The following is a 13,587-nucleotide window of genomic DNA, read 5'->3' as shown; positions in this document are numbered from 1 at the left end:
TGGCAAATGAAATGCAGAAAGCTGTCATTCTCCAGACTAATCATACAACCAGGAAATTCCTACACAATGATTGACACTCTTTACAGAGAAACGCCTGGGATCAGAGATCCCTGTCTCAGTAAGCAGAGGGTCTACCCAGAAGACAAAGGAAATATAATAGCAGTATCAGTGTACTCTGTGTTTCACACAATAATATATAAGCACAAAAATATCTGCCCCTATAAATTTGCAGTCTCAGTTTGTTGTCGGTTGCAGTCTCAATGGATAACAAAGGGAAGATGGGAAGGAAGGAAACAGCAAGAATATCAAGGGATGGATTTGTTTGTTTGTTGCATTGTTTGTTTGTTGTTCTCCCTCCACAACATACCGTATTTTTTGCTCTATAAGACTCACTTTTTCCCTCCTAAAAAGTAAGGGGAAATGTGTGTGTGCGTCTTATGGAGCGAATGCAGGCTGTGCAGCTATCCCAGAAGCCAGAACAGCAAGAGGGATTGCTGCTTTCACTGCGCAGCGATCCCTCTTGCTGTTCTGGCTTCTGAGATTCAGAATTTTTTTTTTCTTGTTTTCCTCCTCCAAAAACTAGGTGCGTCTTGTGGTCTGGTGCGTCTTATAGAGCGAAAAATACGGTACCTTTCAGATTGGTTAGGCAGAGAGGCTGTGACTGGCCTATGGGCACCCAGGCAGAGTGGGGATTTGTACAAAGGCATCTGTGCATATCTGAGTATAATTTCTGATGAATATAATACATTGCTTGTGTCAGGAACGTGGCCCACCAGAATGCAGCGGAAGAGTCAGACTCAGAAATTGAGATAAGTGAACGATGGACTGACTCTGCAGATGAGGGCTGGCTGACAAGAGTCAAGAAAGGGCAGTTCGACCCCCCTTCTCGAGGAAGACACTGTTAGCTCTCAAGAAGAGGAAGAGTTGGAAGGCAGCCAGAGCGTTGCTAGGCAATCAGCAGATAAGCAGAGGTCTGAGACTGTGTGAAGTGAAACTGGGGAGGAGGGAGGTCAGCCTCTCAGTCCCCGTTCTAGGAGAGTGGATAAGATCAGAGGGCAATGGTAGGGCAAGAGGGGAAAGGCGGGTTTGGCGTCCTTACTGCTGTGAAAGGGGTGAAGATTCAGACTGACCAACTATCATCAATGCGAGCAGGCGAGAAGCCGTGCTCTGGATGTGTGTGTTTTTGTAAATAAACGTACATAAAACTGGCGGAGAGTCATTACTTCTTATCGGGGCTTGCTTGCTTTCCTGCCAGAGATCACTACAACCTGTTGACCCTTTACTGCAATAATCAGGATCTATTGCAAGTTAAGCTTATGCAGGCCTGCAGCAGAATTTCTCTTAGGCCCAGGGACCAGCTGAGGCAGACGGATGCTGGGGAGATTGGGCTGTACTGGGATGACCCACTGTTAATTCACTGTGCTTTAATACAACCCAGATGATGACTAAACAGTCACGCCAAAGGTTTCACTCACAAAAAAATTTGAGCATTTCATAACATGCACCAAGAAGCTTGTAACCAATCGCACTGGTTGCCTGGAATTGCTGAAGGATGTTGACAGTGAAAATTGAGTCAGAAGTACGGGAAGGGTGGCGGGGGGTGGAAAGGACAGAACTGGCTCAATTTGGACTTCTCAAATATGGCAGGTTTGGAAGCAACTCCTAATAAATATACCTGCTAAACGTTCCACAGAGTCATTTCTGTGATTTATTGTCGTAAGCCAACGGGACGGCTATAAAACACTGCGCAGCTCAGAAACGACGTCTGCTGAAAAGTTCAGATCTTAATTGTAAACTCCCAAGCGTGCCCAAATGATTCAGGCAGTGACACAAGACTGGTGCACACAGCTTGGGTTATATAAGGCGTGACTATGCCTACCTAGTGCTTACATCTTTCCAATTAGGCCCAAAGGCAGCCGCCTAAATTAAATTAAAGATGGTCTGAAAAAGATCCCCTAACACCCGAGCCATGAGTAAGACTCATTCACGCTGAATCTAAGCTGGCCGTTTATGCATCACCAAAACAGAGGACAAAAGAGGGCACAGGGTGCACATCCAAATTTCACACCCTCCAACATTATTCTGGTGAAAATAAGGACGTCCTATTCAATGATGCCAGGGGACTGCCATCGGAACAGGGAAGGGAGGCAGAGGGGCAGTTGGGATACAGGGAACCTCCGAAAATCTTGAGAAGCAGGTCCTCTTCCTGCGGTGGAGAAAGCCACACCTCCGGTGGGGAAGAGGGGAAGGGACCAGAGGGTGCTGCTGGGAGCCCCAGTGCTGCACCTCGTCAGTCTGAGGGTGGGGAAAGCCACACCTCCCAGGTGAAGGAGGGGAAAGGGCTAGAGAATGCTGCTGGGAGCCTTGGCACCCCTCTGTGCCAAGCGGGCCAGGAGGGAAGCACGCCTCTTCTGTCGCCCACCTTGTGCAGAGGTGTAAAATGCAAAGAAGGAAGGAAAAGGCTGGGGTGACTAAGCTCTTGTGTTGGGAGAGGACCCGGAAACGACCACTCCTGTATTCTGCTAGTGATTGAGGCTGATGGTTTTGCATTGTAAATAGTTTTGCACCAAAATAAAACCTGTTAAAGACAGGTCGGAGTCCTGCCTGGTTACTCACGAGCAACCACCACTGACATCTGACAAATGATGATGATGATGATGATTTTATTTTTCATACCTCATCCATATGACCAGGTTGCTCCAGCCACTCTGGGCGGCTTCCAACATATATAGGTAAAGGTAAAGGTACCTCTGCCGGTACGGGCCAGTCTTGACAGACTCTAGGGTTGTGCGCCCATCTCACTCAAGAGGCCGGGGGCCAGCACTGTCCAGAGACACTTCCGGGTCACGTGGCCAGCGTGACATCGCTGCTCTGGCGAGCCAGAGCCGCACACGGAAACACCGTTTACCTTCCCGCTAGTAAGTGGTCCCTATTTATCTACTTGCACCCGGGGGTGCTTTCGAACTGCTAGGTTGGCAGGTGCTGGGACCGAACAACGGGAGCACACCCTGCCGCGGGGATTCGAACCACCAACCTTTTGATCGGCAAGCCCTAGGCACTGAGGCTTTTACCCACGGTGCCACCCGCGTCCCACCAACATATATAAAAACATATTAAAACATTTTAAAACATCCCTATACAGGGCTGCCTTCAGATGTCTTCTAAAGGTTGTATAGTTACATATCTCCTTGACTCGGGGGTCGCATATGCAGTCGTACCTTGGATCCTCAATGCCTTGGTACTCAGACATTTTGGCTCCCAAACACCACAAACCCAGAAGTGAGTGTTTTGGTTTGCAAACCTTCTTTGGAACCCAGACATCTGACGGGGCTTCTGTGGCTTCTGATTGGCGACAGGAACTTCCTGCCGCCAATCCGAAGCCATGCTTTGGTTTCCAAACATTTTGGAAGCCAAATGGACTTCCGGAACGGATTTCATTCGACTTCCAAGGTACGACTGTAAGTCCATGCCCGCCAACATTTCTCCAGTGAAAATAGGGGTGTCCTATCTGGAGCTGTGGGTTAAACCACAGAGCCTAGGACTTGCCAATCAGAAGGTCGGCGGTTTGAATCCCCGCGACGGGGTGAGCTCTCATTGCTCGGTCCCTGCTCCTGCCAACCTAGCAGTTTGAAAGCACGTCAAAGTGCAAGTAGATAAATAGGTACCACTCCAGCGGGAAGATAAACGGCCTTTCCGTGTATTGCTCTGGTTCGCCAGAAGTGGCTTAGTCATGCTGACCACATGACCCGGATGCTGTACGCCGGCTCCCTCGACCAATAAAGCGAGATGAGCGCCGCAACCCCAGAGTCGGTCATGACTGGACCTAATGGTCAGGGGTCCCTTTACCTTTATCTGGGATCAAATCAGAAATCCAGGACTGTCACTGGAAAACAGGAACACCTGGAGGGTCTGTGATGATGGTGATGCTCCAGCCCTAATATGAGTAATATCACCACCATCATTTATCGATGGGTATCATTATCACCTTCCAAACTTGGGCTGATTTATCTGAGTAGGGCCCTTGTGTTCACCTACTTACAACATGGCCTAGTTTCCCTGTCAGGGTTAGCCTGATATTTTTAGTGCCTGAGATAATGCCACAAAATATGCCTGGTTTTGTGTTCATTTTTAGAACAGAAGTGTTTATACAAGAGTCTTTGTGGAGATTTAGGGTACAGAAGGACTTAAATGTGGCGCCAACCATCCACCTCATGTGCCGTGTTTATAAAAAAGCCACTTTAATGCACCCCATTGTGTAAATTATGTAAAAGAAAAGGGAACAGGAGAATTCACAACCAAGAGGATTTGCAATAAAGCATTTGCCTGGTAAGAGGGTTAACAACTTTTTGCCTCTCTTACTATCACGCGTTCTTTCTGTATAATCACAGTGTAACATGTTGCAGAAGAAAGAGGTTGTGGGGATAAACATTCAGAGGGGGCTGTATCAAAATGCTTATGCATTTATTTTAAAATGTGGTGCCCTACCTTTCTTCATATAACAAACTCAAACCGGCTTGTAAGAAAGTTCATAAAAGACATACAATTTGTCAAATTTACCAATGTTCATGAAATGCATAAAACTTGGTTTATACTCCCTGTTTAGGGGCTGTTTTAGTTCTTTTCAAGAGTGCAATAGATGCATTTGTTATAAAAGAAAGGAAAGCAGAATGAAAAGCAACCAGTAAGGAAAATATTACTACTGCCACCACTGAGTAACAGAAGCTGACCAATTAAGGGAAAATTAAGGGATAATTAAGCTCAGGTGGCACTGTGGTCTAAACTACTGAGCCTTGGGCTTGCTGATTAAAAGGTTGGCAGTTCGAATCCCCAGGATGGGGTGAGCTCCCGTTGCTCTGTCCCAGCTCCTGCCAACCTAGCAGTTCGAAAGCACACCAGTGCAAGTAGATAAATAGGTACCACTGCAGCAGGAAGGTAAACAGCGTTTTCATGCACTCTGGCACTCGTCACAGTGTCCCGTTGCAGCAGAAGCGGTTTAGTCGTGCTGGCCACATGACCCGGAAAAACTGTCTGCAGAGCAAACAAACGCCGGCTCCCTTGGCCTGTAAGGCGAGATGAGTGCTGCAACCCCAGAGTCATTCGCGACTGGACTTAACTGTCAGAGGTCCCTTTACCTCTTTACCTTTAAAGGATAACGCATCAGAAGCAATGGCTAAGGCAGAATCTGCAAGGAGAAAGCCGCTAACTAATGTTGCAGGGGAACTTTGCTGAACAGGATTAACTTATAAGCAAAGTTTTGACGTTACAGGAGGATATTTGCCATTTCGAATGGCATGCTGGCAAATATAGTGTTATATCAGTTGCCTTGCAGAACATTAATTTTAACTGATTGTGGAAAACCAACACCTCACTCTCTGCACCCTTAACAAACTACAGTTGCCAATAGGGGTGCCAACTTGAATAAAATATTTGGGGGGGGGGTGCAGGTAAACCCCGCCCTGCATTACAGATCACATGACATGGTGCATGCATACCATTTGAATGGCAATCCCTATTCACTGGGGGGGGGGCAAATATTGGGGGAGGAGGCCCCTTGGCCCCTGGCTCCTATGGTTTCCAGGATTCTTTGGGGGAAGCCATGACTGTTTCAAGTGGTATTATTATTATTATTATTATTATTATTATTATTATTATTATTTGAATCCCTCCCTATACCTGCAGGTCTCAGGGCAGTTCACAGAATAAAATCACAAAGTAAAAACACAAAAGACATAAAACAAAAACAACCCAACAGCCTCCCGCCCCAAAATATTTTAAAAGGGCATTGGGTGTCAATCAGCCAAAGTCCTGGCTGAAGACGAATGATTTTGCCTGGCGCCTAAAGGTATATAATGAAGTGGCATGATGGTTGTCAGGAGCTCGAGTAGGACCCTACACTCGAGTAGGATCCTACACTCGAGTAGGACCCTGGCAGAGACACATGCCCAACTGGCATGTTCTCTCCCTCCTGGTCGATCGTTCAGGAGCTTCAAAAGCTTTCTTCAGCCCAAACATCACAGCGACCGATGCCAACAGACATCGGCACACTTAGGGATCCACAGAGTCTTCGTAGTTGTGTAACAGATCTCAGCAACACAGCATTTTGGCTAATCTACTTTATTTTCATATAAACACACACGAAGCACTGCAACATGGCTCCCTCTCTCTCTAGCATCAGACAGCAAAGAGAATGAACAAAGGACAATAGTCCCACTTCACGGAACACAGTAACACAAACATCCTGTCTCCATCACTTCTCACTCTGTGGAGTCAAGACATATGCCATCATGTGAAAGACAACAATCCCATGACTGCAATCATGGAGCAGGAATTCTAACAATGGTGCTTTACGTGTATTGGGAGGGGGACCCCCTCCTAAACTCTAGAAATTAATAAATGGTAGGATTTTGATTATTTGGGATGTGGAGGGAGAAATACAAGTTGCAGAGGAATTCCTGGGCTAGCCTATGCAAACCAACATGGCCAAGCTATGGCCATTGAGAAGCAATACAGGGTCACTGAGGACCATTGGCAGTGCAAGAAAACTGTGCTTCCTCTTGCCTTGTGTGAACGGAGACTGGGGTTTGGAAGGCTGCCATGGTAACTGGATGCAAGGTGACAGGAAGGTGTGCTGGGACGAAGAAAGGGAGAGAGAAGACTGCGATCCATCTTGGGCAAGCTTGGGAGAGATGACTTGGACTCCAGGGCTGCACTGATGTGAGGGACAAGCCCCTCTTGAAATGACCGTGCTGTAAGATCTGGACTCCCTCCATGCAGACTGAAGGTGTAAATAGGTGAATAAACCATATTTGATAAAGCTATGACAGTCTCCACTGTGTCTCAATTCTCCAAAGGACCACAGATCCCAGGTGAGTGCCTGGAACCGCTTGGAATCTTACTGCAACTTGGCAGAAAGTGGGGGTGGCCCCCAGCTTTTGTATCAGTATGTTGTGGATGTGGTCTTCGGAGGGGAGGGGAGGGGAGGGGAGGAAGAAACTCCCATTGGGGAAATAAATAGGCTTTGCCCCAGCCTAAGGTTTCCTTCTAGTGATGTATGGAAGTGAGAGCTGGACCATCAAGAAGGCTGATCGCCGAAGAATTGATGCTTTTGAATTATGGTGCTGGAGGAGACTCTAGAGAGTCCCATGGGCTGCAAGAATATCAAACCTATCTATTCTGAAGGAAACCAGCCCTGAGTACTCACTGGAAGGACAGATCCTGAAGCTGAGTAGCAGTACTTTGGCCACCTCATGAGAAGAGAAGACTCTCTGGAAAAGACCCTGATGTTGGGAAAGATGGAGGGCACAAGGAGAAGGGGACGACAGAGGACGAGATGGTTGGATAGTGTTCTCGAAGCTACCAGCATGAGTTTGACCAAACTGCGGGAGGCAGTGGAAGACAGGAGTGCCTGGCGTGCTCTGGTCAATGGGGTCACAAAGAGTCGGACACGACTAAACGACTAAACAACAACAACATCATCCCTGATCATTGGCCGTGCTGCTGAGGCTGATGGTAGTTGAAGTTAATAACATCAGGAGACCATGTCATCATTATTAGCAATGGCGGAAGTTGCCATGGGTGGGAGGAAACACTCTGATTGGTCACAAAAGGATAGGCAGCCATGGAAAGCCAAACATCTAAACCTGGGCGGCAGCTGTGGAACTGAATTCTCCAGAATTCCCATCACTCCTCCTTGCCACCTCTTTCCCACAGGCTCTTTCCCCTATGCTTCATACTGCAGGGTATTTTTAAGGATAAAAGGTGCTAAATGAGGCATTGTTGTTCAGATTTGGAAATAGCTTCCCCAAATAGTAACTCATGGATAAAGTCCCAGAAGCAGGATGAGGCAACACAGCTTTGTACACAGAGAGGATTATTAGAAATATTTCTTCAGAATGATGTTCAGAATGTGAATTCCTAAAGTTCCCAGGTTAATTACGAAACAGAGGATGGGGGCGGGCGGGGGAATTACAGGCGTACTTATGTAACTTGGTTATATTGGGACTTTTTCGGAGTGTAAAAATAGGTGAAGCGGGTGGATATTTTTCTTCCCCTACTCAGCACTTCAACTTTAAAAACATATCAGCATTTCATTTTATTTTTAACATACATATGCAAAGACCCCTCCCTGCCCAGGTTGGCCTTCTGCAAATAACTACAAATTTCGCTGCAGAAGAAAGAGAAAGATCGGCCCGTTCATATTGAATTGAAATAGGAAAGAAGGGTCAGTCTGTTCAACTTGCCTGCATACAAAATAGGTTGGGGAGGAGCATATTTTGCAGGCGTCTGGAGTAGCATAAACAAACCCTCTAACATTCACTTATAAAATATTTCTAGGGAAGACCAGCCAACCAAAAAGTCCAACAACAACAACAACAACAACAACTTATCATTTATACCCCATCCATCTGGCTGGGTTTCTCCAGCCGCTCTAGGCGGCTTCCAGCAAAATATTAAAATACAATAATTCATCAAATATTAAAAGCTTCCCTAAACAGGGCCCTACCTTTCAAAGGGGTGCATATATATCACACATCTGTTCTTTTGTATCTGAGGTGGCTCTGTCCCAACTTCAAGCCTGAAAAAAGATATTTCAGTGCATTGTAGGCTTATGCCCTTTACTTTGCCAGAGAATTGCTTACCCGCGTCCCCAGGACCGAGAAGAGAATAAAAAAATTCCAGGAAAGTTTCTTCTTTGGAGAAAAGAGTTTTATTGCAAATCTGTGCACAGAGACAGTCAGCAGAATATAGTTTCTGAAATCTGACTGTCTCGCAATACGCATCTGCAAGCCTTCTTATACTTTAGAGTATTTACCCACCTCCCAGACCTCCCCCCAAAACTTCCCCAATCGGCTGGCAAGTTTCCAACTTATTCCTTATATGGCACATCTATATTTGCTGGCTAAGGCTGCTAGCTAAGCACTTCTTCTGCTGGTTAAGCATTTTCTCTGCTCAGTAAGCACCCCCTCCCACCTCCTTGTACACGTGTATTCTCTTGCTAGCTAAGCATTCCCTTCGTATCTCTTCTTATCTTGCATTACTTAAAGCAGAAGCAAAGCAGGAAACATCTTGCTAGTGGTTTTTAGTTGACAGCAGTTTTTGGCTAGGCAGGAAACGACCTTCTGACCTGTAACTAACATCAGCAGTTTCAGATAGCTGGTTAGACAGGAAACGGCCTCCTGACCTGTCTGATTTAGACTTTGCAAATAACTGCATTTTTGGGTTTGAGCTTGTGTAACCATCCTAGCAGAGTGCCGGAATTTACTATGTGTAGATAATATTAATGATTAACCGTTCCCCTCTCCCTTCACTCCCTCCTCTTCTTCTGAACAACCTAATACTTAGGTTCGTTCTGGGGTATGGGCCTATACTCCCTCATCACAGCGATGACTGTGGGTCCTAGCTTCCGTGACAGGAGTCTTTGCATCATTTGCTGCAAGCATTGCAATAAGCAGGGGATACAGAGGCAAAGAAGCAAAAGGATTAATAGAGGTCCTGCTAATAATACTATAACATTCCTGAGCCAACTGCCATCAGGGAGCCAGGAATACATCCAACCCCATGCATCACTCCCTGTGGCTTTCAGCGGGTTTGCAGCTATCATTGTTTCCATGTGGTTGATGGTGGCTGAAATATTTGCTGACTGGTCTGAAATGTACATGCAGCAATGGGAATGAATTAAGGCACAAACTCCGCCCTTAGAGGCAAGGACTACATCCAAAGCGTAACGATTTTGAAGGACTACCTCCCTTATCTCTGACATTTCCTTATTAATTGCTTTTAAGGCCGAGATGGTGGAGTTAAACAAAGCCTCGGTCCAGTTTGCCAATCTATGCAGATCCCGGTAATTCATGGCTACACCCAAAGGGGGTAGAAGGGACCTAGAGATGGCTGTGCCGGTATACTGGTTAATAGGTGATTTCGCGTCCCTTTTGTTACGCAGACGGACTGTTGGGAGCTTATCCATCTTATACACCAGGGGTACGACTACTCCTAAAGTACAGGTTCCAGAAAAGGCAGAGGGGATTTCTTTGTAGGCTCTTGTGCCGCAGAGCAACCACAAATCAGACTGGAGCAGGCAGTTAGATCTGCTGCGCGCCGTCATCCAGGTAAACCAAGTATAAAAATCGACACACATAGCATCATAAATGGAAGTACCTTTTTGGAAGCAGGAGGATCCGTTAATATACTCATAAGTCCAATTGCAATATGGATAGTGACCTAAAAAATTGCTGCTGTTATGATTGAAACGGAGACAACGAGGTGCCTGTTCCATGAGTGACAGAAACACTGGGGGTGAATAGGTGCGACCATCTGACATAAGATTACTAATTCTAAATGACTCATTTATTGGAATACTATGCAGTAGTATGCCAGGCTTCTTAAATTGTGGAGGGATATGCATACAAACCCAGCATTCAGAAAGATTAAGCATAGAAGAGAAACGATCTATATCTCTAACATAGGTATTATTACTCCAAATCTGATGATAGGGCTCTGACCGGCCGGTTTTCCGTATATGTGAGTCATCTCCCAAACCCAACCCAAGTAGGGCTAGTACCAGAAGGGTCAAGGGGATGGGGGCTGGTTGTTCCCTCCCACAAAATCGGTGACGCTCATGCCAGCAAAAGAAAACACACATCCATATGACAAGAGCGGTTGAGATAACCCCTATCCACCAACCCCAATCCTTATCCTTCCATGGTTCCTCCCACCAATATTCAGGGGGTGTGCTCATTGTTGAAGAGCTCACTGATATTTGTGCCCGACTATCTGTTGAGCCTCAAGGATGAGAGTCCACTGGTGAGCTGATGCTCCCACTACGTGGGTCAACTTTTCTGCTAACCCTGATGGGTGGATTGAACCACTTGTTTAGCAATTTCAATGCACACCTGGTTAAGGCTCCCACCCCTGCAATGCTTGCATTAAGATAGGTTCCGTCCCATCTATCGCCTGCATTAAGAGTAGGACCTGGTCTATCAAATGAGGTTGGTACAGTGCTCTACCTCCCATATAACAGTTGACTACCCTCCCACAACAGCAAAAGCGGTCCAGAACTCGATAGAGTTCGAGCGTCTCTGCAACTTCCCGTATGAGCACGATCCACGCATGCCGGACAGTGGTGTGGGAGAGGAGCCACAACGGGGCAGTGGGGTGTTTTAAGACGGCAATCTCATCAAATCCCAGTTTCCAATAGCCATAGAGCACACCATCTCTTACCACCGGTAAGACGAACCAGTCGTAGCAGAGTCCATCAGGCCAATAAATGCGGTATGGCTCAGTGGGGTCAGGGCTGTGGGACATAAAGCAGATAACAAAAAGAAAAGAGAAAGTCCCTATGGAAATATTAAATGTCCTGGTGAGCTTCCTGGGTTAGTCCTGGCACGGAGTTGGGGACGCTGCCCGCGGGCGCCCCTCCCATCCAATTCTTCAGCTGTGCGTTGAGATATCAGCTTCCGGTGTGATATCAGCAGAGCGGTCGTCTGCCAGGCGTCTGGAGATGGTCAGCCGAAGGGAGTTCTCTGGATCTGGTGTTACTGTCCAATCCGAGATGGCTTTCTTCACTCGAGTATGGTGGACCCACGGGGTGATGCCGGCAACCTTCACAGCAGTAGGAGTAGAGAGTAGCACGGTGTATGGTCCCCTCCAGCAGGGCTGTAGGGGGGCTCGCTGCCAGTCTTTCACCCACACTTCATCACCTGGCTCGAACTGATGGAACGGTTCAGTCAACACACATGGGGTGCGAGCCTGGGTCCACCTGTTGAGATAAGAAAGAACTCGGGAGAGTGACTGTACATAATTATTCAGTTGCACATCTTGGCTAACATACGGATTTAACATTCTAACATATGGGACTGGTCTCCCAAACAGAACTTCAAAAGATGACAAGTGGGTCCGTTTTGACGGAAGACTGCGGACCCTGAGTAATGCCAAGGGCAACATGGCCACCCAATTAGACCCGGTTTCCTGTGTCAGCTTGGACAGCTGATTCTTTAGAGTTCTGTTCATTCTCTCTACTTTTCCAGAACTCTGGGGTCTATAAGCAGTATGCAGCTTCCAGTTGATCTGGAGCGCTTTTGCCAGCCCCTGTAGGATTGCATGAACAAATGCTGGTCCATTATCAGATCCTATGGACCTTGGCAATCCATAGCGAGGGATGATTTCCCTAAGCAGGCACCTGGTTACTTCAAATGCCTTTTCAGTCTTTGTGGGCCATGCTTCGACCCATCCGGTGTAGGTGCACACTGCTACCAGCAGGTAGCGGTGCAGTCCACAACGGGGTAATTCAGTAAAGTCCACGACAAGATCTTCCATAGGTGCCGTTCCACTGTGCTGAATCCCTGGGGGAGCCAGTGGTCCGGCTCTGGGATTATTCTTCTGACACAGCAGGCATTTCCTGGAAATCTGGGCTGCCAGTTGGTAGAGGTGGGCTATATAGAAGCATTTTTCCAGCTGCTTGGTTGTAGCATCGGGTCCTATGTGGGTTGAATCATGGTACCTCTGAATTATTTGCCACGAAAGAGACTCTGGAATCCATATCCTGTCATCAGGGGTAAGGTACCATCCTTCTTTGGTCAATGTCAGTTCCTGGGCGTCTGCAGTGTCCTTTTCCTGCTTGGTATAAGCTGGCTTGTCAGCGGTGCTTAAAATCTCTTCTGGGACTAGTGCTCCGATAACCGGGATGGGGGCTAGTTCCCGAGCTGCTTCCTTGGCCACTTTGTCTGCCAATCGATTTCCTCTGGCCACTTCCCCTGGTCCAGTTGTGTGTCCATAACAATGGATAACCGCTACCGCTTCAGGCTCCCATACAGCATCCAGAAGGTTCAACAAAGCTTGTGGGTGGGCCACCTGGTTTCCTCTGGAGGTAAGCAAACCTCTCTCTTTCCATAAGGCTCCGTGGGCGTGTAAGGTCAGGAATGCATACTTAGAATCAGTATAGATGTTTATCTTCTGTCCCTTTGCCAGGCTCAGGGCTCTGGTAAGCGCAGTTAGTTCTGCCAGCTGGGCCGATGTTCCAGGCGGGAGTGACTTTGCTTCGACCACCTGGTCGTCCAGGGCTACCACTGCATAGCCTGCTTTTCGCTGCCCAGCCTCGACAAAGCTGCTTCCATCCACAAACCATGAAAGCCAGTGGGGGTCTGCTTTGTCTTTGAGATCAGGCCTGCTGGAATATACTTCGTCCATTACTTCAATGCAGTCGTGCGTCTGCTCCTCACCTTCTCCTACCGGCAACAGGGTAGCTGGGTTGAGGGCGGTGGTGACCTGGAACTTCAAACGTGGGTGCAACAATAACATCTGACACTTCCTCATCTTCGCTTGGGAGAGGAAATAGGTACCCTTCATGTCAAGCAGTGCTGGGACTGCATGCGGAGTCACACAAACAGTGTCTTGGCCAAAAGTAAATTTGTCTGCTTTGTTCAGTAGGGTGGCTACTGCCACAACTGCTCTCATGCACGGCGGTAAGCCTTGTTCTGTAGGCGACAGGCGCTCAGATAGGTATGCCACGGGCTGCTGCCAGCTTCCCAATTTTTGGCATAGCACTCCCTTTGCTGTTCCCTGGTCTTCATCCACAAACAGGGAGAAAGGCTT

The sequence above is a fragment of the Podarcis tiliguerta genome, assembly GCF_965153285.1.
Source record: "Podarcis tiliguerta genome assembly, chromosome: 2".
Lineage (NCBI taxonomy): Eukaryota > Metazoa > Chordata > Lepidosauria > Squamata > Lacertidae > Podarcis > Podarcis tiliguerta.
Note: the sequence above shows the minus strand (reverse complement) of the source record.